This window comes from Triturus cristatus, chromosome 2_2, assembly GCF_964204655.1.
Source record: "Triturus cristatus chromosome 2_2, aTriCri1.1, whole genome shotgun sequence".
In the NCBI taxonomy this organism is placed as follows: domain Eukaryota; kingdom Metazoa; phylum Chordata; class Amphibia; order Caudata; family Salamandridae; genus Triturus; species Triturus cristatus.
Window position 1 is genome coordinate 1,013,109,121 of NC_140582.1, and position 21,629 is coordinate 1,013,130,749.

A 21,629-nucleotide genomic window follows, 5' to 3' on the forward strand; every position below is an offset into this window, starting at 1 on the left:
TCTTCATGGTAATTTGCTCCCCCTATTAGCGAATTCGCTGATTTTTTGACTTTAATGCATTGCATTTAAGGAATCTCAATTTGGGATTCCTTAAATGCAATCGCAATTTAAGGAATCGCTATTTAAGGATTCCTTAAATTGCGATTTTTGCATTTGGGTTGATGCATTGGGATTCGGTTTTATTTACTCGCTAACGGGTGTTATTAGCGATTCGGTATTTTACCGACTGGATTTTGGCTTGATGCATGAGGCTGTATGTGCTCTGCGCAGAACTGAGCTGTGAGCCTCCCTTTGTTGTTCCACCCCCTCCCCGGCGTCTCTCCCATTCTCGCCCTAGTCATGGGCTCATCTGCCGGTAATTTCACCCCTCACAGAGTCATCAGACTTTTTCTGCTGCTTAAAGGCCCTTTGGGGAGGGTGACGATTAACACACTGGATGCAGAATGGCCAATAAGGTCGTCCTCTTTCAGCTTCCATAGATGTGTTGCCACTAATGGGATCTGTTTTAGGACTGCTGGGGGCAACGCAAATAAAGGCGGGCACATATTACAAAGCACTTCCTCCAACAAGAATCCAGGTATGTTGACTTTAACAGCGGTTGTACTGCGCCACGAAGCTGCGGGTGCAAGCGCTAGATGAAATATATGTCAGTTACTTGCCCATCGCCTGCAGGAAAAAGCCTTGGTTCTCAGACGGGACAGCGTCTGCCAGAGGGCTGCGGGACCACGGGCTTCAGCACCCACCGCCCGCTCTTCCTGGCCCGATTCTTGGCACTAGCCCCTGCTCTGCGCTACCTGGCACGAGTCTTGGCACTAGCCGAGCCCTGCGCTTCCTGGCCCGAGTCTTGGCTCTTGCCTGAGCTCAGCGCTTCCTGACCGGAGTCTTGGCACTTGGCGGGGCCGTCGTGCCTGAGAGAGGCACGGCTGTCCCACCCTGACTCCTGTCTGTCCTGGGAGTAAACAGACTTGCTGCAGCTTCAGAGAAGCCGCTGGTAAACATGCAAGAACCCAGGAAAGAAGGGCCACACTGGCTGACACTGACAGGAGTGTGCCTGAGGTGGGAAGAAAAGACCTTTATTACAAATATGTAACAAACCAAAACCATAGACGACACCCTGGCCCGATCGCCAGGTCTAAAGTGTCCCCATTCTACGCTAAACTTCACCCCGGCTCTAAAAACATCTCTGCTCACAGGAGTGACGGCCACACCTGCAGCCCCCCCAGCGAACCACGCCCGGCCTCTCCATGGCCTACATTCACCCTCTCAGCAGGGGTGTGGCTATCAGTGGTGCAGCAGGCGCAGTGGCACCGGACACCAAAGGCCCGAGGGGTCTCTGAACCCCAGTGACTGCTGTACTCGACTGCCCCAGCTGTGAGTGTGGTTTGAACCAGGGCCCTTGGCCCCTTCTCTCTTGACCTGGCCTGCCACTTGTGCAGAGCGCACCACCCCACCAGCCCTAACCTGCTATGCCCCTGCTCTCCAGACCTTAGATGTCGCTTGCGCACAGAAGGCCCAACCCCAGCAGCCCTTACTGTCCAGCTCTCATCTGACCCCTCTTGGGGTTCTGACCTCTGACCTACAGGCCGCAAGGCACTGTCAGGCCGGCTGGTTTAATAATTCAACTTGTAGTTAGATTAGTGTCCAGGTAATCCACCATCTGAGACACACTGTAGATTTCAACGAAGCACACATGTTACTGGTTTAAATGGATCACCGGTTGCTCGGTCAGCTCACCGAATATTAGATACTTCCAGGCGCTTTGTAGAACTTCCCTGACCTTTTGAGCCCTGAATGCAGGTTACAAAGAGGTGTTAAATACTCAGATATTGCGAGTTGGAGCGGCGCTTCGGTGTTAAATTGGAAACAAAAAAAATGGACTTTAAATATATTGCAAACAAAATGGAAGTAAGACTAAAGCTCCTAACTGCTTACTCAGCCTACTGGGCTAGCGCTCAGAAGTGGCCTCGAAGGCGACATTGAAGCACTACACAAAACATGTCAAATAAACTAACAAATATTACATGACGTTTTACAAATGTTATGGAAAGCTCTACTGAACCACAAACCAGGCCCTGCGCTGTCAATCACACTTCAGGTGTGACGTCACCACTTCCAAAGCAGATCCACGTACTGTTTACTTCAGATTCCTGCACACATTTTTCCACAACGCCATGGACATCTACCACTTTTTGTGATACCTACTTTTACAAATAAGCACTGTGTATGGAGAGAATAAATTACCATTGCACTGGTAGGGAGGGGTACTGTAAATTTTCATATTTATCTTATTAATTTTCTTTATATGGGACAATTTCCCTTTGTGAAGCACTCTGTTCCTGCGACACTGCATGAAACCGCGAGTGGCAAAGAAGATAATTATCGCTTTTTAATGGCATCACTTAAACATTTTGTTTTGTCACTGCTTTTTTGCGATATTGTTCCGTGTCAGCAAAAAAACCTAAGCATTTGCAACGCAATAGGTCTCGCAGTTACACGAGTTTAAGCTATTGGCATTGTAAATGACGAAGCCTTTTATTTATGTTTTTAAAACGAAAATAAAAATAAAAGGCATTGTTATTTGCAATGTCAATAGCTCAAACTCACGTGAATGCGAGACCTATTGCATTGCAAATGCTTGTTTTTCCTGTTTCTTTAGGTTCAGGCTGTCTATTTTCTTGGGGGTTTGTAGGGTGGGGAGGGGGAGATAGGGGTAGGAAAAGGGTGCATTCTCCAGAAAACGTTAGGATTGATAGATATTTTCACACAATAGATTCATCATACAGGGGCAGTTCTGCCATAACAATGCACTGACCTGTGTTCTCTGCCCAATGTTAAGTTAGTGTGTGTCTCTTCAAGAATACTGTGGGCATTCCTATGCATCTGACTATAGACATTAAATCTTTCCAAGCACACCTTTTTTCATACCCGCTTCTAATTACTATTCAATCTTTGGTGTCCAGAGGACACTCTCTCATGCTGGATGTTATAATTCTCCACAATCAAAGTATTGTGGCCCATTACTACAGGTATTTTCCCAGTAAATAATCCTAAACAGGTTTTGTCAGATGGGTACAATTAGGGACCTCCTGATTGCTTCTCTGAGGTGTCTTGGATAGAAAGCCTTTTTCGGTAATGCCAGAGAGCCAGCAGGGTTAGCTGGGGATGGCATCCCCGAGCTACCCCAATGCAAGAGGCAATATGGAGTGCAAGGCCAGGACCGAGCACCACCAACTACATTTTTTTTTTTTTAGGAAAGCTATGTGGCCTCTCATCCTATATTGATGCTCTCCATGAGGGAGCACCCCATAAGGCCCTGCGGGGTGGGTTTTGGCAAGGATTCTACTGCTTGACATGATCCCAGGATGGCAGGACCACCATCAACTACAAAAAGATAGTGTGAGGTAGGGGGCTGCAGCATTTCCCCCCCCATTTTTTTTTTACAACATGGCCCTATGTTTCTAGTATTAGATGATGAACCCCCCCCCCCCCAGCTTTGTCAGCTGAAGTTCAACATTTCCAAGGCTGGAACTTTTGTTCAACATCCTGGGAGCATAGCGATCTTTATTGGTTGGTTCTGTGACTTTAGATTTTGTGGCTTAAGCTGGTTAATGAAAGATACATGTATATGGTTTTACAATGCTTTATGCCAAATGTGTTGCTGACTAAGGATTTTTCATGAGTGTCTGAAAAGCTTTATTGCATGAATTATAATAACTGCAGATGGATTATGGATACTAAAGTCAGTGATAGAATGGTGCATTATAATATGTGGTGCTCGATCTGTAAATGTGATGCCATTAATAAAGCCGATAGGCTTCCTTGAGTTAGATGACACCATCCTAGATGGTTATGTGCTATATTCTATGCGAGGGAGTACTGAGATTTTTGGGACCATGACCTGTTAGGTTGTCAAATATAATGTTTTTAAAGGTATTTCCACAAACCTTATGTAAATTATTGTGTAGTATTATGAAGTGTATGTGTAATAAATGTAGTTTTGCTTTTCTAAAGAAAAGGCACAGACTGCACAATCATTTTTTGGGTGTTTCTTACTGTGTGCCAGTAAATGGTGCTTAATAGACCCCATCACCTCCACTGAGTAAAATCTGGACTGCTCTGCTTTGCTTCCCTGAGACAGCCAAGCGCTACACTGGGGTGCTTGGTTCCCAGTGAATGGGTTACTGTGAACCTATTACTTGTGCAAGTCTCACAAATAATGGCCCATTTATTCACAATTGTGATAACTGGTCCAGTTTTAAATCTCTTCATCCTAACAATCTTGGCAAGGGCAGGCCGTAGATTCATGTTCAGGAGTTTTGGGGATGGCTAGAATTGTGAGGATTCGTACTTATCAGGCTTCAGACATAGGGTCCGAGGTATATCGTGGGGGTAAGCATACTCTGTCACAATGCGACGGAGTATGCTCACTGCCAAGATAATGGTCCGCCCACCCAATTTAGATGCTGGTGGACCATAGGTTTAATCTCGGCAGAGACTAAATTGTCTCTGCCAAGATTAAACCTCTCCGATGGCCCTGTGGAGAAAGGGCCATCGAAGGCAGACCTGTAATTCCACCCACCTCATTTTATGGACAGAATTAGCGGTCAGTTTTCACTATCAGTCTCTGCCAGGGAAAACAGGGCAGAGAAAACTGCTAAATGCTCCCCTTACCATTGGGGAGGACTCCCATGGTGCGGGAGCATTGTCTATTTTATTTTCAAAAAGAAAATCCAGGTTTGGGATTTTCTTTTTAAAAAGAAAACTGTTTGGTGCTGGGCTCCATCATGTTGATGTAGCCCTGCTCCAAAAAGTGAAATGTGTTGACAGGAACTCCCATGACTGCGGTTCCTGTTAATGCTTTATAAATCACCGCCTGCTTGGCAGTCCTTTATAAATCTGGTGAAAAGTCCTCCACCAGGGCAATGGCGTAATTTACTCCGTATCCCTGGCAGAACAATGTGCCGTCCGCCAGAAAATAACTCAAGCCCAAAGTGATTAAGCCATGTACCTCACCTGGTGCTATGCTGGAGGCTCCTTTTTGGTGCATGCAAGCAGAATATCTTCTAGCATAATGCCATGAAGTGCCTTTGCCTATCGCTCTAGAGTGTCAGCTTCCACTGGAGCAGTTGGGAATAAGCTTTATCAAAGTTCTATGATAAACTTGTGCACAAAACAGAGTCTATGTCAAAAAGAGCAGTGTGGCACAAATAAGGCAGCCAACACAATACAAATCTGTTATTTTCCTGTTAATCTCTCTTTGTGAAAGATTCACAATTATAAAATATTGAATATACTTATCTCCCGCCAAGAGGCACATGCATCCCAGAAAAAATGTACATATAAATTACTACAATTCTTGATTATACTGTAAATTTAGGGTAGCATATTTTTCCCTTTATTTCATAGCATACAAATCGCAGCAAAGAAAACAGTACTTACAAAAACCATACTAGCTGAACATGGTGTTGAGTAGTGACAGATTGTTTCTTGGATGTTCTATGTACTGCATGGTTCAATATCAGGGATGTGGAATTCCTATAGCCCGACTCCCGGGACATATTGTTTGGGGTCAAGAGGTCAAAGGCAATAATTTTTTATGTGTATTTTGTCCTTGCAACAAGTAGTTCCAACCCCCTGCAGCACAAACCCTTTGGCAGCCAGTTTGCAGTTCCACATTATGGATCAGGGAAGGGCACTGTCTGCAGTTAAGGTAATATTTTTGTCCATATGTTAATGCTGTTCAAACTTGTATTTATGGTTCATTAATTGAAAGCCTTTATTATTAGTGTGAGCACTCTAAGTAAATGTTGTAAACTCTGACTACACTACTGACAGTGGTTCTAGTATAAAAATGAGTGCACACGTTTTCAAAGTTTAGCAAAATGAGGCAATGTATACTGCTCCCAGAATGCCCTGATTTTATGCAAATATTTACAGAAGCTTGAAAGCAAGATTGATGATTCTTTGTTTTCAAAATAAAATGTACATAAATAAATGAAAGCAGAAAAAAAACATTTGGCTAAACTACTGTAAAATGTCAGGTACCATTTCTTTGCAGCATCATTTAGAAAAATGTGGTGATGCATGCTGGTATTTCCCAAAAATATTCATAATGGAAAATCAGTGTAACCAGTTTCAATAAGATTATGGGAAGCAAAAATAAACAAGCATTGGCAAAGTCGGTAGGTCTGAAATTGGGGTCAGCTTAATAGTTTTGTCTGTAAGAATTGTTTTGGCATGTTTTTTGTAAACCCTTATTGGTGTGGGAGCTGCCAGTCCCTCACCATTATAACAAACATTGGCAAAAGCTTTTTTTTAAAAAAATTGGTCTCATGAAGCACACACTGCCACAGTAGTTACTGGCACTGAAGAAAACTACTTTGTGTGCCGATATGCTCCTTGTGAAAGAGCAGAATGCGGTCACTCACAGTGAAGCCAGCTGATAGAGAGAGAGAGAGAGAGAGAGAGAGAGAGAGAGAGAGAGAGAGAGAGAGAGAGAGAATTTTAATAAACGCAAAAGGTCATGGTCTACCCTTATAACAAACATTGGCAAAAGCAAAAATAGTTTTTGGTCTCAAAAAGCACACACTGCCACAGTAGTTACTGGCACTGAACAAAACTCCTTTGTGTGCCGATATGCTCCTTGTGAAACAGCAGAATGCTGTCACTCACAGTGAAGCCAGCCGATGGAGAGAGATAGAGAGACAGACAGACACAATTTTATTAAACGCAAAAGGTCATGGTCAACGCCAGACCAAATTAGGGACCCAATTACTAATGAAAGTCTCAAACGTGCACCCATGGTATATGTTCTTGCATTAAGTGCAGCTATACAGCTTTCGTGATGTCCCAAGAATTTACAGAAGTAGAAAAATAAATAGTACTCCTAGAAAATATTTGTGAATTGCATTTTAGCATGAGCAAATATGCATATGTATATTTGCTCATCCACAAATCTGAGCGTTTGCAAGCTCACTTTCCCTCCAACCACTTTTTCCCAACTCTGGAAGAAGGTTTACGTCTGCCATGGTGTCCAGTATTTGTAAAGCGCAAACAATTACCCGAAGGTGTCAAGGCGCTGGGGGCCGTCGGGAAGATTAAGCGAGCTATTGCCCAGAGTCACATGGTGCTGGGCTGATCTGCTGCTGGCACCGGTGATGGAACCCTGAGCCCCCGGGTTCCGGAGTCAGTCACCCTGGCCACTGTGCCACACCTCTTCCACAACGGTCAGGAGTAAATTTCCAACATTTCTCAGTATGGAAAAAGATTAGAGAAGAGTTGTTGAAAACCCTTAAATCATGCAAGTTAGTAGGTTTGGACATACTCAAAAGGGCATTCTAACCCTGGAACTATTGCTTACCACTACCTTCAGCCCTAGTATGTAGATCTGTGGAAACGTCGCAACATAAAGGGATTGCAAGTATTCAAACACTACTGGGGTATGAGCCCTGGCATAATCAGAGAGGCTAATCAGAGCTCTTATTTAATGAGATTGCTGCCATAATTTTTCACCGCACTACATGACACCAAAGGGACAAGTGGATTTTGTTACAGGACAAGTAGATTTATGAAGCAACCTGGCCCATGGACAAGTAGATATTTTATTAAATTTCACACCCCTGCCATATGCTGGCTAATATTATGTAAATTTTCTGCGTGGACTCTCACAGAACCCACTTAATTGTTTCACACTCACTACTACTGCTAGTACCTCTTTCTCAACTTTAAAAAAAAAAATATTTAGCTATTATGTCACAGTGCTGGCTCTAATGAACATAAATATGTTTATATACGACTGGTAGGACAAGTATGCATAGAATGAATCCCATCCTCGTCGCCAATGTGTTAGAAAGAAGCAGCAGACTCAAGATGCGAAGTGAGCTGACACCTGACACTCACCAACATTCTAAGGTGAGCTTCACTCTCAACATTCTAAAGAGGGGACATACCAAGGTAGAGGAAAAGGAGGGGTGGACGGGACGAGAGATACCATCTATGTAACTGGTTGCACAACATGTAAAATACAGGCATAGATTACAACCCAAATGTAATTAAATTTTAATAAAAAGCGTTATTTTCATGTTTACAGTTTTTAAAGTTTATTAAAATATGTTAAAATGTTTTCTTTTTCGATAAATATGTTATAATTAAATGAAATGTATTTGGATCTTTAAGTATTTAAAATAATTTAATTTGACATTTATGCCTGGTGTTCAAATCTCCGTTATTTTCTATGGGTATCTTTTGTAGTATCAATAACTGCCCACCAGTGGTGCTGGACTTACTACAGCTCGTTTTAGTTGTAGTAACTTTATAATAGTACATTTTGTTCTACCCACAGTTTCATGGGATAAATGCATTTAAGTCTACCATTTTAGAACGTTACACTCATAAATAGTGAATAGCCCAAAATAGCAAGTAAAAAGTGTAAATGTAAAGCATATATGCCGATATATCTGATTAGGTTCGGAGACTCCCGAATTTTGCAGCCAAAAAATAGCTTTATTTTGGCTGTCTTGAGTTCTTCGAGAAAACGCTTCTGTTTTAAAAGAAGCCTAAGAGGGAAATACATTCTCCCGATTATTAATTTTAAATCTAACACTTTCCTCTTCTAAAGCGCTGGTAGTGTGGGTGTGCAAACACGTGTGGGTTTACCTTTCTGATTAGACATTAGTATATCCACTGAAGGATGTGGCTGGGTTGCTGACAACTATCACAGCAGGTGTTCCAATAGGTCAAGCATAAGAGCTACAGGCTCTCTCCCGCTGCAGCGGCCAATCACCGCCCTGCTACGGACGTGTAAGGTGAGTCCTGCTGTCAGCCACCTGCCGCTGTTGCCGCTCGATGCTCTCGGCTGCTCGATTACTCTGCCACCTCCCCGGGGACTCTCAAAATGGCTGCAGGTGACTGGGCGCAGGTAGGAGACGGTTTGAAAACCGGTGTGGGGTAGAACTGTAGAGCCGCCTGTGCAGTACACTGGGAACGACGGCCAGAGGGGTGAGATGTGCGTGCAGCGAGCTCTGTGACGACAGGAGCGGCTCTGTACGAAGCCGGTCACATGTTCCCTGGAGCCACTAAGTAGAGCAGGGAGCAACTCGCGAGAGGGAGGGAGGGAGGGAGAAGGGGGGGTCCTCCTTTAACTTCCGGGGCCGGGGGGCTGTGGTCCAGCCAAGCAGTAAATAAGACTGTCTGCGGGTAGCGCTATTTCTCTTTGCTAATATGGCTGTCCGCACTCAATGGTTCCTCCTGTTTTCATGTGTATTCCCATCTTCCTTACTTTTGTGACCGTTTGTGACACACACTGTGTGCGCAGTTTTCTGTGCTCGCCTTGCTCTGTTTAATCACTTGTGTGGTTGCCTGTCCCTGCTTTAAATGCAATGCTTCATGGACCTCAGCTGATTTATTCAAGTGTTTAGCCCATTTTTGGGCTGCTGTGACTGTTCTTTGTTTCCGGGATAAACGCAAGCTTCGTGCACCCTTCTTTGGACACTTCATCCACTTGGAGTACAGTCGGCTTTCTCTGAGATCTGCTACTCTTGTGACTGCACGGGGGTACGGCCACATCTGAGAGATTTTTTTTTAAAGTTGTTCGGTTTCCTGTCGTTTCTGGTTAGAGGTTGCTCCGACACGCCCCCCTCCTCTACTGTAGTCACGATGCCCCCCGCACTCTTGTCGCTGGTTTGTGTCCTGCATTTGAAAAAATGTATTCCCTATCTCTCTGGGCACTTTTGGCTCACCAATACTTGTAGAAAGAAGGGAACGGGGGTGTCCAAATGAATCTTTTCCAAAAAGCGTGGCCTATGTAATAAAGAACTTACGTTGAAACTTGTAAACTTAAAATTTGTGCTTCACGCAGCGAGACAACTGAGTGTTTGGGTGCCTCTATGTATTAGCGTTTTGTTATTTCATCCAGACATGTCTCACATGTACCTGAAAAAGCCCAAACTATTAGCTCTTCCAGTGCTTTTTACAAGATACGTTAACAGTACTGATTTTGTTGCTAATAATTTGAATTCAAAATGTTTCAGTTCTGAAAATGAGACTATATTTTAAACATTACCAAGGTCCGTGGAAGGAGTAGTAGTTTTTGGAGTGTCTGACAATCCTGTTTTCCACTTCATCAGCAGCCAAATACACTACTGATATCGCGGAATCCATTCTCATGGAATAAATCGATATAGCTTTCCTCACGGAATTCTGACTTAATGAACACTCCACCCTCATACTTGACCTTCTGACCCCACCCGGGTACACCATCATTAGACATGACAGACCCAAAAGATCTGGTGAAGGTCTAGCCATAATTCACAAAATAGGAATACAACTTTCCACATTAAGTAAGGCAGAAAACTCGACCTTTGAATACCTTGGTGCTGCTCATATAAGTAAAGGCTCACCTCCTATCGAATTCCACACCATCTACCACCTTCCTGGTGATTGCGCCCTCTTCGTAGAAGAGTTATCTGACCTAATTACTTGGTTCTTCTTAAATGACACAAAGGATATGTTCCTGGGCGATTTCAACATTAATTGGAACAACTCAGAAGACACCTCAGTCCGGCTACTTGCAAAACTTCTTGAAATTAACAAACTTAATCAACTCTGCAATGAACCAACACACATCGAAGGGCTCCACTATGTGATTATAACTAAAAATTACTTGGTCTCCCTCCGCTCCATCTCGCCTATTGATCTAGTCAGACCACCATCTAATTCTTTTCAGTATCAATACCTCAGTCAGACCCCACCTAAATGTTACAAAGAAACCTAAGCAGTTGACCAGAAATATCAAACAAGTCCCGGTTCTTGAACTTGAATCCAAGATAAGTGAACTACAGCGTCGCCCCCTCACGTACACTGCTGATAATCTCATTACAATACAGCGATTTTGGATGTTCTCGATCAAGTGGCACCTCCTAAACTAAAACAACTGAGAGAAATCAAATCAAAATTGTGGTTTACTTCAGATCTTAACAGCGAAAGAAGACAACTTAGACAAGCAGAAAGGACATGGAGGTAAAACCGCTCGAGAAAGCACCTAGCACTACTTAGAACTACAAGGCTATTATTCAAGAAACACATCTTTAGAGAAAAAAGCCTCCTTCTTACACAACCAATTGGAGTGTGCAAAGAATAGACCCAGGGAGCTCTTTAAGATTATCAAACGACAAACCACGTCTTCACCCCCTCATGATATAATCGCCATTCATGAATAATGTGAAGAAATTGCTATCTTTTTCTCTGACCAAGCCCCCAAAATCGAGCAATCCTTCTTTCAACTCTCCACTCTTCCCTCTGTCCTTACCACCCTCACCGACCAACCTTTTCCTCCCCCCGCCCCATCAGCAGCTCCTCTTCCAGATCCCATTATTGACCAAACGACCCCTAAAGGATCTAACGGCTACCTTAGTCACTCCAAACTGAAAAACAACGCCAACTGGTCTGACTTCAAGCCCTTGACTGAAACTGAAGTCTTAATATAATGAAATTAAAGCCAATAGCCCACACTAAGGATTCTCTCCCATCCACAATGGCAAAAAATCTCAACCACATATTTGTCCCGTTCTGGACTCTAATCTCCAACACATCTCTCACCTCTGGCTTTGTTCCGGAATCTCTCCAGCTAGGACAAATCACACCCATTCCCAAAAACCTCATGGCTGGCCCTAATGATCTCACCAACCTCAGACCCATCTCCAACCTCCCGTTCCTTGCAAAACTTTGGAAAAATGTGTCATAGAACCACTTAATCATCATCCATACGAAAATTCACCTTCCTTGACCCCTTCAATCCGGGTTCAGGAAAGGCTGTTGTACTGGAACTGCCCTGCTCAATATCTCAGAGGACATCCACAGATCCTTAGACGAGGGAGGTGCATGCCTACTTGACCTGTCTGCAGCTTTTGATACTGTTTATCACCCAGCCCTACTTGAATTACTGAAGTTTCACTTTGGTATCAATGGCACCATCTTAAAATAGTTCACATTTTATCTACAACACAGATCGCAACAAATCAAAATCAGCGCATGTCTATCGAAATCCTAACGGTTCACTCTTGGCTTGCCACAGGGCTCAATTCTCTCCCCTTCCCTTTTCAATCTTTTCATGGAACCCCCTACGGTCATCTTGAAGCAGGCAGGGATCAAATATCACATTTATGCTGATGACACAAAACTCTATTACAAAATCAAACCACCTAGTGACATTCGACCTCTCAACACCACACTGAACAAGATAAAATCTTGGTTTAACTCTAACCACTTATAGCTAAACCCCAACAAAATAGAAATAATTCTATTCTCCCCCGAAAAACAACCACCTACCAATCCACAATAGGCTCAGCGAGCTGAATGCTTTAAATTGTTCTCTCATTCTATCCAATTCCGCAAAGTCACTTGGCAACAACATGTCAATGAAAGAGCACATCAAAAATTCAGCCAAAGGGGCACTTTTTTCACTAGAACACCTCAAGAAAATACATTGAACCATTCATTCCCTCCAATGATTTCAAGATTGTGGTGCAATCTTTGGTCCTCTCCAAATTGGACTATGGTAATGCCATTCTCACAGGGACACCGAAAACTCACCTCACCCCCTTAGATCCATTCTAAACATGGCAGCCTGGCTCATTACAGATGTTAAACGGTTTGAACACATCACTCCTGTCTTCGAGCCTAACCGCCTTCCCATCTAAGGAAGATGTACTTTCAAGACTGCCTGCATCACCCACAAAGCCCTTCACTCACATACCCCCAAGTAATTAGAAAACAAGCTTATGTAAGCTGGTATTACCATATCTTTGAGAAGCTCCAACACATTTTCGGTCCTACCTTCCAAACAAAAAAAAACATCAACCAAGTCTTGCTCTTTTTCTGGAAATGCACTGAGCATATGAAACTCTCTAGCTAGTGATCTACGATGCAACCCCTCTTTCCCTTGCTTCAAAAGAGACCAGAAACTACTACTCCTCCTTAACAAATACTTTAACTCTTCTCTCACTGAACTTGGCCAATTATCTCTTGTACAGGACTAGACCCTTGTCATTGTCGTCTGTTTGCTTATGCTGTCAATTAGATCCTCTCAAATGTTTCTTTTTTTTTTGATAATCAAGTTTATTGGTATTTTGAGAACAGATCACAAAAAAAATAATGGCAGCACAGTCAGACATGGTAAAGAGGTGAATTACATTTGAGAGAAGGACGACTAAGACTCGTACAACACTTTGGAAATGAGTAGAGCACCTACGGGCAACCATTCTTTCACAGGACCTGGCTGTGCCCCTCAGGGTACCAAATTGAACCACTTGCTCCATATTTTACCAAAAAGCTTGGGACGGCCCGGGCCTCGAAGAGGGGTTCCTCCTGAGTCCCGCACCCCCTTCCCCCCCCCGTCTCTATTTCCGCATAGTAGGTGGCTTAGGCTGAGACCATAGCGCCGCTATGTCGCGTTCCGCTACAGCCGTTCCGAGGAAGCGCTTATCGGCCCGGGAACCATCAAGGCTGACGAACACTCCCAGGATCAGGCGTAACGGGTCGTGGGGAACCTCCCAACCCAGGGCCTGCGTGAGCTCCAGCTCCAGCTCCACCCCCGCCCAGAAAGGTGCAAGAGCGGGGCATTGCCATGTCATGTGGTAGAAGTCTGCAGGGGTGTGGTTACAGCGCGCGCAGGACCGGGACGGGCGCTGTAGAGGCATGCAGGGGTGAGGTATGCCGTGTGGAGGTAGTAAAGTTGGACTAGGCGCAGCTTGGAGGAGGTCGTCAGGGTCTTGGGAGCCATAAGTACATCCCTCCAATCCGTGTCCTCCAGGGGACCCAGCCACCTCACACTGAGGGGGCTCGCAGTAGGGCCAGGGAAGCAGGGCCATTGTTCACCAGGGAGCGGTAAATCCGCGACACTCCCCATCTGTCCAAGTTCCCCATCATCATTTGGGCTTCCATAGGGCTGAATTCGGGGAGGGATGTTGGAGATGGAATGTGTGTTCGGAGGGCATACCGTAGCTGTAAGTACTTGTAAAATTGGGAGGAGTGGAGGGAGTGACGCTGCTGTAAATCCGCAAAGGATCGAATGTGGTCCCCTACCCATACGTCTCCCAACAACGGAATCCCGATGAGGTCCCATCGGCAGAAGTTCTCGAGTGATGAGACCTCCTTCAACCAAACACCACTCCACAGAGGCGTCTGTCTGGTGAGTTTCCGATCCCAGTTCGTGTGGCGCAAAGCTGAGCGCCAGGCCATAAGTACAGTTTGAGTGATGGAGGGGAGGGCCCGTGACACAGGGATCCCATAAAGAAAGGCTTGGAGCTGTGTGAAATCCATTGACCGGAGTTCCACCCGGTACGCGGGGTCAGACCAGCCACCCGCGAACCAGTCGTGGATCACAATGAGTTTCGTGGCCAGGTAGTATAGGTGGAGATTGGTTGCCCCCATCATAGGGCGGTATGCGGCAATGCGCCAAAGACAATCTTGACCTCCCGCCACCCCCACAGGAACCGAGTAAGGGCACTGTCTACCTGTCGGAACCAACCCCCCGGGAGATGAATGGTGATATTTTGTAAAATGTATAAAAACCGGGGGAGGACCATCATTTTAAAAAGAGCGCTCCTGCCGAGGGGGTTGAGGGGGAGGGATTGCCATTTCCTGAGATCCGCCTTGGCCTTAGTGACCAGGGGCGTGATGTTCAGGGCCCATTCGAGGTCTGGAAGGAGGGTGACCCACACCCCCATGTACTTAAATGATTGCCTGCGCAGGGGGTTGTTTGTCTGCCAGTGGAAGCACGCCCGGGATTGATACAAGGGAACCAATGTATACTTAGCCGGGTTGAGCCGGAGGCCAGAGACCCGCTCAAAGGCCAGGAGGGCGTCCAAGCACCTCGGACCTGAGCTCTCCGGATCCGCCAGGAAGAGGAGGACGTCGTCGGCATACAAGGCGATCTTATCGATCTGATATGGGTTCCAAGCCCAGCTTCGTATGAGGGGATCCTGACGGACAAGGGAGGCCAGAGGCTCCATTGCTAAGGCAAATAAAAGTGTCGAGAGCGGACAGCCCTGACGAGTGCCTCTCCGAACGGGAAACTTCTCCGAAAGCACGCCGTTAATGAGGATCCTTGCTGTGGAGTTGGAGTATAGGACCTGGATGAGGCGCCGGAACGGGGACCCGAAACCCATCCTCTCCAACACGTCCCCAAGGGAGTTCCAGTCCACCATATCGAATGCTTTTTCGAAATCGACGAGAAGCAGAGCGAGATACAGGGTGAGGTGGAGACGACGGATGCAGTACCGGGTGCCCCGGGCAGGCATAAAGCCACACTGATCTGGGTGAACCAAATCCTGTAAGAGCGGGCGGAGTCGCTGGGCCACGGGAGTGGCGAAAAGTTTTACCTCGGTGTTTATAAGGGAGATGGGGCGGTAATCCGCACAGGCAAGGGAGGGTGGTGCGTCTTTGGAAGGACCACAATCGTGGCCTCGTCGGTCCCGGGTGTGTCTACTACCTGTTTAAACAGCTCCGTTAAATGCGGAACCAGTGTGTCACGATAGTATTCTTGGGGGTAGCCGTCTGGCCCGGGCGTTTTGCCGGACCGCCTAAGCATTTTAGCGGCCTCCATTGAGATCTGGCAGATCTCTTCTCGGATCAGTTTAAGCTGACGCTCGGAACTATTGCTGCTTGTACCCGCCAGGGCCCCCTCCAACTGTGCCGCCTGGGCCTCCAGCTGTATGTGTCGAGCGGTCTGCTCCGCTCGTTTCACGTGAACCAAACCTCTAGCCACCCCACGCATGGTGGCCTTGCCTGCCTCCCATAATGTCCCCGGCGAGGAGACTGAGCCCGTGTTTGTCGAAAAATAATGCCTCAGTTCCTGCCCGAGGGATTCAACAAGTTCTGCATTCTGCAAGAACTAGGCGTTCATCCGCCATGCCGTACGGGTACCATTAGAGGGGGTTCCCGAGACGGTGGGAGACTGGGGAATGATCCGAGATGCCCCTGGGCAAGATGGAGGCCCCGGACATCAGCTGACAGTCTGGGGCAGGCAATAGAAACAGATTAATGCGAGAGTGGGAATGGTGGGCTGCCGATGTATGAGTATATTGTATTTTACGGGGGTTCCAGACCCTCCAAGCGTCACAAAGACCCATAGCAGAGGACCAGTCAGACAGGCGCTTAGCAGAGGCAAGGCGGGCTGCTGAAGGAGCGCCTGTAGTGTCGTACGAGGACGAGGGTTGCAGAACGGTGTTAAAGTTCCCCCCCCCCCCCCCCCCCATGATCGTCAGACCGTGAGTAAAGGAGGAGGCCGCAAGTGTGAAACGGCGAAGGGCAGAGGCCATGGTGACGGGGGGAATGTAAGTGCACATGAGGTTAACTGGATGTCCCTCGATCCTACCCGTTAGGGCCACGTACCGGCCAAGCGTGTCCATCTCTGCCTGCGCCAGGGTAAAGGGAGGGTCCCTCCGGAGCAATATAGCAACCCCCCCGAGAACCCCGTGCAAAACCGCAGTACCATACCCTGTCTAACCCATACCGGGCGAGGAAATTGCATTGGGTGCCCATAAGGTGTGTTTCTTTTAGGAACAAGATATCTGGATTATGTCGCTGGGCGCTACGGAGAACAGCAGTGCGCTTTACGGTCTAAGAGGCCATTGACGTTCCACAAGAGGATGTGGAGGGGTCTATGCAGAGTGGGCGTCTTTGGAGCGGGAGGTGCGCGGCGGAGGTAATGCAGGTGTAGATCGGCCCGGGTCCCAAGGAAAGTAACGTTTCCCGACTAGTGTCTTTGGGTAAAGGTTGTGCATTTGGCTGACTCTCATGTCGTCGTTTGTGGCATACGTACCTGAGTTGCTACCAAGATAAACAAAAAACAGCGGCCCGTAGGCGGCTAAAAACAACAAACAATCCGGAGACAACGGTCTACCCACCCTCCCTCGCCCCCCAACTCCCCCACCGTACACTTCTGGAAACGAAGCATCTGTCGCCCTGAAAAGGAAAACATTCAAAACAACAACCCACTAGTGAGTATTATTGCTAAACTAAAACGGTTAGCCAAATGTGAACGTGGCAGAGAAGGACCCCCATCCATAGAGCCGGATAAGAGATACGTCAACAGCTGCAATTACATTTAAGCTAGTATGCATCAAGAAGTACATTTAAAATTCGGGAGTTGGAATAGGAAACAGTTAACCAAGCCGTGGGTACAGTGAAGATGGATTGCACCTATGATAGAGGATGGCAAACATTCTTAAGTGCAGGTGCCATATTGGGAACTAAGTAGAAAGGTCGTGCCTGTGCCGCAGTTCAAGCTCCCCCATCATCTCCGGATTTAAGAAGTGCAGGGCTCCTAGCGAGGTCTGAGTCTGAGAGGGAGTGGCGCAAGGCCTTGGACGGGTCCGGAATGAGACTCGGATTAATCAGAGTTAGTAGGGCTGGGAGTGGCGGACCTCTGAGTCGAAGCATGTGAGGAAGGGCGCAGAGACGGCGTGCCCGGAGAGCGGGCTCCCTCCCCCTAGCGGTCGCTCTTCTTACGTGCCCTAGTCTGCCGTCTCTGGGGTTTAGGTAGGGTTAGGTGGGGCTGCGGGGGAGCCCCTCTCAAATGTTTCTTAGTTTTTTTCTTTGATGTGTACTATAATCTATTGAGTCTCCCTAAATATGTTCTTACTTTCTTGATTTACTGTTATCTTCACGATAATGTAAAGTACTCTGATACCTTCGGGTCTAGCTAGCGCTATATAACACTAAATAAATAATGCCACTTTTTCTTGCAGTCTCACTTTAAGATAATTATGCCCTTTTACTTCCTATCTTTCTGAAAAGCTCCATCTGCATATTTCCAACCATTACCATTGGCACATATGCGACTATAGCTCTGTGTGCTATACAGAGTTCCACCTCATAGTCGGAGCTCTCAGTCCTGCACCGTTATAAGCCCTAGCCACAGCCTGAACTCACTCGGACACCTAGAAGTGAATCCGTTCCAAATGTGCACTATACAAGAGTCAAACGAAACGTGAAAACTGCAGAAAGGAAACACATTGAAGTCAAATAATTTTTGGGAATGCAAGATAAAGTGAAATGTAAGAGGGATTTCATTGCTGAAGCACAACACCTCGGGGTTTTTATGGTCTGGTTTGACAGCGCAGCTGTGGCCTGATAATTATGTATAACCAGGGGAGGGACTTAGGCCCCACCCACATGTTGTGAGCCCTCAGTGTGTGTTTTGATTGGGCTGCAGTTGTGATTCCACCAAAAGGGCCAACCCTCTACACAGCTGTGATCATTTGTATTTATCCAGCTGTCTGAGCTTGAACTTTCAGGGTCACACACATGGCATTGCAATGCTAATATAGTGTCATAGATAATTAGATATTTTAGGGCGTTTCTCTCAGGCAGGAGCACAGATGGGAGGAGAGCAATCAACAACATGGATTTTTAGGTCTGGCTTGACAGTGTATTACTTTCCAGGAGAAACAGGACGAGAATTTCAGTATAGATTAAGTGAACATAAATCAGCAATCGGCAACAAGAAAACTCAGGCCCCTATGGTTCAGCATTGCATCGAATATGATCATCCTGCAAACAGTCTCAATTGGGTTATATTGGAGAAGATTAGAACTATTAAGGAAGACTAGATAGTACCTCCTACCAAAGGAGAATAGTTATATTGGATGTATACTGTGGGCACACATAAACAAGGTCTTAATGACAAAATACCATGTGAAAATGCCGTTTAGAACATTCTTTAGTGACTGAGGTAGTTTCTACGTGTTCATTTTCCCTGGTTGTTTTTTACTTGAGACATAGGGTTGCTCCATGAGCATCTGGATGTAGACTGTTTTATTGTATTTCCATCTGGATCTTGTATTATGAGTTGCTTTGTTCTGTGTAAGTAGAAAATACTCCTGTTGTTTGTTTATTATCATTGCTTTTAGATGGCCGCTGCAGTAGAGTCATGAAAAGGGCTAACCCATATCTTGTAATACCCTGGGGGTGTATTTCATAAGATTTATTGGTTCCCAGTGAATCACAGTGTATGTATAGCAGTGTGATTCTTAGATTTTGTACAATGAGGGGGTTCTTGTATTGGAAGTGAAAAATACCTCAGTTTTTTTAATTTTTATTTACCCCTGCCAATCCAAGATGTCCGGCAAAGTAACATTAGTCTCGGCAATGGCCTTAGGGCTCATCCACTATGATGCAATAGCGGCAACAGATATGTAAGGCCCTCCGTGGAGGGAGGTCAAATCTTTTGCTTCTGGCATAGTGAGATTATTGTGAATCCACACCATGTTGTGACTGTGGAGGTAAGGAATATTGGGATTGACAAGTTGTTTGATTGGGATGGCTGCACTTGATATTTCCATATTTTTTGTGATTATTTGGTAAAAGTTGGTACCAGTATTTCTTAAGGTGGCATTGCGGGTTTGCCCCTAGTCAGGAGTCGAAAAACGTTTGTATTTTTCTTTGGTAGGAACAGTGGTTTGTTCATACGTACTGCGGTACTATATGGTGAACAACTAGGCTGAAGCATAGGAACTGTATTTAGGACAGTAGATGCTTTTACTAGAGGCATGCATATTGGAGACATACTTTCTGGAGGTAACTTGATCACTTTAGATAATTTTTTATTTTCATTCTTATTTTTGTGTAGGTATGATTGGGTGGCAATGATGTATAATGGACTATGATTATTTTTTTACTCTAACCACCTGAATAAATAGGCAGGAAGCTTATACACATTAGCCCTTGTGCCCGTGAGTGATAAGAGTAAAGCAAGGTCTGAATGAAGTGAGACTGCTCTAATGAGTAGACAAGGCATTTGTGTATGTATGTGGTTGTTAATAATGGGTAAAGATAGTTCTATAAATGTTGGTAATGTTTCACAAAATGTTATACACTTTGTTGCATGTATGTATGAGCACGCTTTGAGGTGATATGGTGACTTGAGAAAAACGCAAATTGGTGAAGTGAGTTTTTTTTTTGCCTTGTTAAATTGTCATAGGAGTCTTCTGGGTGTATTTACTTGGACTTATTATCTTTAGAGGTAATTGTGAAATCTTACACGTCAACCATGGTTTGTTTTTAGGTGGGTAGTTGTTGGTACCCTGAAGGTGGTGTACGGTGTCATTCGGGTTTCCCCGAAACGTGCTTTGGCACATGACTTGAACCATATCAAAAAGACATTAAGTTTTGATGTAACCCGCACAACAATATGTGATTTATAGTAAAAAAGAACTAGCAAAATGATTTATATGTATTAGTGTAGATGTACAGGAAAAATACTTGATCTAAAGAGTCTATACTGATGTACAACCTTGAACAAATAATGAAAATTATTGGTGTTGGTAACCTGTATGTAAAGAGTTTTTAGATGTATTATATAAAAGATATGTGAGTGGTTATGTATTTTATGAGGGGATGAAGGTATGTGGAGTTGGAGAAGTAGCTTCAATCACTGTTATTATAAATTGCACTCAATTATGATTTAAAAAAATTGAGTATATTTTGTACTGCAGAAATATGCCCTAATAAAGGAGCCTTTTGATAATAGCAGTTGAATCCAAATGAAATCAAGTTTGGTATAGGGAAACCTTTGGTAAGAAGTAACTATATACTAATTTGTAAGGATAATTTTGTTAAAGTAGGCGTCATGTTTTGGTTGTACTGGCTTGACAGGGCATTCACAAGGCAGATATATTTGTATTGTCAAAGCTTGTGATAGTCTTTGTTGAGAAATCAATTATTCTTTTTGCCCATTAACGTAAGGACATGAAGAAAATAGCCTAATTGGGACCTGTTTCAAAAGTCAGCCCACTTAAAGCCCTGTCTTGTTAGTATGGTCCCTTGAGGAGGAGACGATAGATAAGAGGAGTAGTCTGCATCAGGCAGGTGGCTATTGAATAGAGGGCAGAAAATACAGGTTGATGAGGAAGAGTTTTATTCTATTTTTTGAAGCAGGCAAGGAGGAGCTTGTGTGAATAGTAGGAGGAACTGAGTTCTAGACTTTAGGTGCATGCCCTGAGAAAGATTAAAGATGTGTTGTTTTGTTGCAAGCCTTCTAGTAGTAAGGAGTCAGAGCTGTAGGGATGGTGAGTGCTCCCAGAGATCTTCAGTTTGTTGGTCAATTAGTGGAAGTTAACAGAATGGATACGTTTGTGAACTATGCAGGCCAATTTGTAGGTGCATCTACTTTTGATGGAAAGCCAGCTAAGAGAGTGCATGACAGAGGGATATGATCTGAGCAACCAACCCCAGAGATAAGTCTGACAGTTGTGTAAATGGAGGGTCTGAGAGGAGCAACATGCTTTTTAGGATACCAGATAAGGCTGCATTCTAGTAGTCTAATCTAGATATGACTAGTGCGTTGGTTACTTCCTTGAGCTCTTAGTCTAGCAGGAAAAGTTTGATCCCCTTGACTCGATCGTTTAATTTTCTAGCTATTGTGTTGAAATGATTGTGACGGTTTAGTTTATTATCAAGGATGAAGCTGAGAGATTTGGCATTCTTCATAATGGGTGATGTACAAGCTAGAATGTTGGGATCCAGCCATTACTGCACTGGGAAGGAGGGTGCTGCTGAGATCAGTAGGACATCTGTTTTATTAGGTTTCAGTTAAGAGATTAAGAATGAACATTCTGTACTGTATTTTG

The 21,629-nt window shown here is 45.0% G+C and overlaps 1 protein-coding gene across 5 annotated transcripts in view; it reads left to right on the top strand.

The window, feature by feature from the left end:
• Nucleotides 1-8,776: 8,776 nt before the first annotated feature.
• Nucleotides 8,777-21,629, top strand: part of TBC1D14 (TBC1 domain family member 14) — a 767,086-nt gene continuing 754,233 nt past the window's right edge. Inside the window, exon 1 of one of the 5 annotated variants that reach the window (XM_085642453.1) lies at nucleotides 8,777-8,804. The gene's annotated coding sequence lies outside the window, so the exon portion shown is untranslated. Of the gene's footprint in view, nucleotides 8,918-8,948; nucleotides 8,998-21,629 lie in introns of those variants that run through there. The other 4 variants (XM_085642450.1, XM_085642454.1, XM_085642456.1 and 1 more) reach the window with 4 other exon arrangements.